Source organism: Bos javanicus, chromosome 20 (assembly GCF_032452875.1).
Source record: "Bos javanicus breed banteng chromosome 20, ARS-OSU_banteng_1.0, whole genome shotgun sequence".
Lineage (NCBI taxonomy): Eukaryota > Metazoa > Chordata > Mammalia > Artiodactyla > Bovidae > Bos > Bos javanicus.
The window spans coordinates 30,133,156-30,138,610 of record NC_083887.1 but is presented as its reverse complement, the minus strand read 5'-3'; the positions used below and the strand labels follow the sequence as shown (position 1 = coordinate 30,138,610).

Sequence of the window (5,455 nt, the reverse complement as noted above, 5' to 3'; positions counted from 1 at the left end):
TACTTCTCTGTATATTCATATACAGAATATACAGAATGTATCCATATTCTACTTCTCTGCATATTCATTCTATTAATATTTGATATTGAAACTCCAACTAAAAATCTTAATTTATCTACTTTAAAAAATAATTGTAATATATAGTGGAACTATATGTATCCTTATTCTATATTTTCCAAGTCTCCTCTGTAAATGTGTTATCATACTTTCATAATTTAAAAATTAAAAATTAAAATATAAAGAAATAATTCTGAAGTTGAAAAGTAGTTTGGAAGTTTTAAAGCAGTGATTTTTTTAAGACAAAGACATTTGCTATAAAGTCAGCAAATGTCAACAGATTTTCTAATTGTCAACCATCAGTAAATGTCAACAAGTATTTAATATACAATCAGCAAATGTCAACAGAACATTAAAGGAATAAACTTTTCTACACTTTAGAATTATTCATGTATAATGAAGCATTTTAACTATCACAGAAACTGGAGCCAATACAATTAGTAATTGATACCATTAAAACTATTGCTTATTGCAAATTTTACCAATAATTGTCATGAGTGGGCTGTTGGTACACTAAGGAAATCTTAGAGGTTATAAATTTTTTATTTTTACAATTAGTTTTATATTACAGTCATTCAAATATTTATAAAAATTCAGATAATTATAATTATATATTATACATAAATGTTACAAATTAATTTTATCCCTCAAGTAGACATTCTTAGATCCTCTTTAACTTACTCCACTCTACCCTACAATTAGCTCATTTTCTATTTGAGTCATGATGAAATCTATTGCTTTATTACATGAACCCTCTGAGCCAAAACACTTCTCTAATTAGCCTAGTTTCATAGTCCTTTGAAAATGTAAGTACCCACAAATTAATAATGCTGAACTCCTTAGCAATTCTCATGAAAAAGATTTTATGGAAACTTAAGGGAATATAAAAAAAAGACCAAGATCCCAAAGCTCTTCATTTAAGTGTTATAAAATTTGCAAAGATCAATTACAATGATTCTACAAGTTACTCTCCTTCAGTTTTTCTTCTTTATAAACATGCCCAAATAAAGCAAAGGTTTACACACAACCACGTGTTAGTTCAATATAGAGTGAAGGAATGAATACACTTTTGAAGGGCAATCTGTAAGCAGTTAGAAGACAAGGGAATTTTGAACCTTACACACCATGGTCTATAATGAATAAATCATGCCTGACCGTGATGATAGACTTGTTTGAGAGGGTTACAAAACTAACTGGAGAAGAGGATGGAGTTGACGTCATGTATTTGGGCTTCAGTGAAGCATTTGAAACAGTGGATCATGAACTTTTAGTTGCAAATTAATTATAATTGTTTTGGATGAGAACAGAGTCACATGGATTGAGAACTGGCTAAAAGATCATAAACACAAATAATAGATGGCAATGAATCCAACTGGAGGATAACTGCAGCAGGTTTTTGTAATGGTGAAGTTTTATAAATCTCTATTTATTGGTTGGTAAAGACTAGTTTTCTCAATAATATTTAAGTAGAAGCGTTTTCAGAGGTACCAGATGTAGAACCCAAAGAAAACAGATCAAAATATGAGTTCATATGAATCAATATCTAATTTAGAATTTATGTTTACTTCAGTTGAATTTTGAAAATGTTATGTAAAAAAGTATTAGTGCATAATATTTAGGGAATAACTAGTGCCAATAAAATAGAATGTTTTAAATATTTTAGACATTATTAATGATACATCTTATTTCTTATTAAAGTAAGTTCGGTAGTACCTCTATTAGAAATGTATCAAAGAAATAAAACTAATCTTTTAATTTTTATAAATAATGCTTGTGATTTCTCTATGTTTGTTTAAGTTAAATTAATTTTATAGTAATAAGAGAACAGCATACACAATACAGACTTTTAATTTCAAGGAGACTATCAGAAAATAACTCTTTTATGTCTTTTATGAAAGAAGAAGGCAATTATCTATAGATGTTTTTAAACCCAAATCTCTTTTATTAGAGGGGATTAGTGGGGCACAGCCAAGGCAGGGAAGGGCTGGGGAGACCATCTTCCTACACAGCTTGTTCATTGGCTTTGCTTCTTGAGTTCTAATGCTTCCTCACATAGGGCAGCTCAGGTGCGCTGGGGAAGGGCTCAAAGCACAAAGCCTCAAATGTCTCATCTGCCAAGAAGGCTAGCCCCACAGTGGCTGGGGCCTGAGGCTGTGCTGTCTGGCGGGTGAAGTCACACTCATGCAATGTCATGCTCTGTCATGAAGTTGATTGTCCTCATACAACCACTGCACCTTCGGTCCTCAGCATCTGTGAAGATGGTGATCTGGTGGCAATGGTTGATGAGGAACACGTCCATCTCAGAATCTGCCTCTCCCCCAGATTTATCATGAAATAACGTAGAAGAGCTTTTCCAAATTGTAGCTACAAGATAATTTTAGAAGTTATGCAATAATGTTTTAAAATGCATTCATTTGCATATATTAGGGGATAAAGTGATTAAGTGACATAAATACTACTTAAATACGTTTGAATGCAAACAAGTACCATTATCTCAAGAAACATATTGTACAGTAGTATAAAATATGCACACATTCAGGTAATTGGTACACAGAAGACTAATGTTTGGGAAATGTTGCAGATGAAAAAGCCAGTATTGCCTTATCCATTGAACCAAAGATTGATTTAATTAGATGTAAGGATAATGTCTTGAGAAGATACTGGCAAGATTCTCAAGGAAAATAAGATTAAAATGTTGAGCAAATAGACAAAAATAGATTTCATAACATTCTATATAATCCCCAGATTTTCCAGATCCAGCAGAAACCTTGTTTAATTAAACAATATTTCATTAAAATTCTTTGCATTACAGCAAATGAACCTAAAGAGTCTCTTGAAGTTTCAGTTCAGTTCAGTTCAGTTGCTCAGTCATGTCCAACTATTTGCAACCCCATGGACTGCAGCACAGCAGGCTTCCCAGTCCATCACCAAGTCCCAGATCTTGCTCAAACTCATGTCCATTGAGTCAGTGATTCCATCCAACCATCTCATCCTCTGTCATCCCCTTCTCCTCCCACCTTCAATCATTCCCAGCATCAAGGTCTTTTCCAATGAGTCAGTTCTTCGCATCAGGTGGCCAAAGTATTGGAGTTTCAGCTTCAGCATCAGTCCTTCTAAAGAATATTCAAGACTGATTTTGTTTAGAATTGACTGGTTGGATCTCCTTGCAGTCCAAGAGACTCTCAAGAGTCTTCTCCAACACCTTAGTACAAAAGCATCAATTCTTCAGTGTTCAGCTTTCTTTATAGTTCATCTCTCACATCTATATATGACTATTGGAAAAACCATAGCTTTGACTAGATGGACCTCTGTCTGCAGAGTAATGTCTCTGCTTTTTAATATGCTGTCTAGGTTGGTCATAGTTTTTCTTTCAAAGAGCAAGTGTCTTTTAATTTCATGCCTGTAGCCACCATCTGAAGTGATTTTGGAGCCAAAAAAAAATAAAGTCTGTCACTGTTTCCATTGTTTCCCCATCTATTTGTCATGAAGTGATGGGACCATATGCCATGATCTTAGTTTTCTGAATATGAGGTGGGTTTTTTTTTTGGTAAATTAATTAATTTATTTTAATTGGAGGCTAATTACTTTATAATATTGTACTGGTTTTTGCCATACATTCACATGAATCAGCCATGGGTGTACATGTGTCCCCCATCCTGAACCCCTCTCCCACCTCCCTCCCTATCCCATCCCTCAGGGTTGTACCAGTGCACTGGCCCTGAGTGCCCCATACGACCCAGCAATCCAACTACTGGGCATACACACCAAGGAAACCAGAATTGAAAGGGACACATGTATCCCAATGTTCATCGCAGCACTGTTTATAATAGCCAGGACATGGAAGCAACCTAGATGTCCATCAGTAGATGAATGGCTAAGAAAGCTATGGTACATATACAAGATGGAATAGTACTCAGCTATTAAAAAGAATGGATTTGAATCAGTTCTAATGAGGTGGATGAAACTGGAGCATATTTTACAGAGTAAGGTAAGTCAGAAAGAAAAACACCAATACAGTATAATAACACATATATGTGGAAGTAAGAAAGATGGCAATGATGATTCTATATGTGAGACAGCAAAAGAGACACAGATGTAAAGAACAGACTTTTGTATTCTGTGGGAGAAGGTGACGGTGGGATGATTTGAGAGAATAACATTGAAACATGTATGTTACGATATATGAAATAGATCACCAGTCTAGGTTCGATGAATGAATATTGAGTTTTAAGCCAACTTTTTTTCACTCTCCTCTTTCACTTTCATCAAGAGGCTCTTTAGTTCTTCTTCACTTTCTGCCATAAGGGTGGTGTCATCTGCATATCTGAGGTTATTGATATTTCTCCTGGCAATCTTGATTCCAGCTTGTGCTTCATCCAGCCTGACATTTTGCATGATGTACTGTGCTTATAAGTTAAATAAGCAGGGTGACAATATATAGTCTTGATGTACTCCTTTCCCAATTTGGAACCATTCTGTTGTTCCATGTACAGTTCTAAGTGTTGCTTCTTGACCTGCATACAAATTTCTCAGGAGACAGGTCAGGTGGTCTGGTATTCCTATCTCTTTAAGAATTTTCCAGAGTTTGTTGTGATCCACACAGTCAAAGGCTTTGTCATAGTCAATAAAGCAGAGGTAGATGTTTTTCTGGAACTCTCTTGCTTTTTTGACGATCCAACAGATGTTGGCATTTTGGTTCCATTGCCTTTTCAAAATCCAGCTTGAACATCTGGAAGTTCATGGTTCATGTACTGTTGAAATCTGGTTTGGAGAATTTTAAGCATTACTTTGTTGGCGTGTGAGATGAGTACAATTGTGTCGTAGTTTGAGCATTCTTTGGCATTGCCTTTCTTTTGGATTGGAATGAAAACTGACCTTTTCCAGTCCTTTGACTACTGCTGAGTTTTCCAAATTTACTGGCATATTGAGTGTAGCACTTTCACAGCATCATCTTTTAGGATTTGAAATAGCTCAACTGAAATTCCATCACCTTCACTAGCTTTGTTCTTAGTGATGCTTCCTAAGGCCCGCTTGACTTTGCATTCCAGGATGCCTGCCTCTGGTGAGTGATCACATCATCATGGTTATCTGGGTCATGAAGATATTTTTTTTACAGTTCTTCTGTGTATTCTGTATTATTGTCACCTCTTCCTAATATCTTCTGCTTCTGTTAGGTTCATACCATTTCTGTTCTTTATTTAAGGTTTAACCTACTGGAGTGATAAATTCTGACTTGTTCACCCCTTTCAACTTTTAAACATCAATAGAATGAAATAAAAACATACTAAACCTAGAATAGAAAAAAAATATTGTCACCATTAGGTATACCTTTAAATGGAAAGGGTGCTTTTGCTGCTTGCAACTGGTTTGTCAGTTGAATGAAAACTATTGCTCTAAG

General features: G+C 35.0%; 1 pseudogene; it reads right to left on the bottom strand.

Moving 5' to 3' along the window:
• Positions 1-2,024: 2,024 nt before the first annotated feature.
• LOC133233353 (elongin-B-like) lies at positions 2,025-3,703 on the bottom strand (annotated as a pseudogene).
• Positions 3,704-5,455: the final 1,752 nt, after the last annotated feature.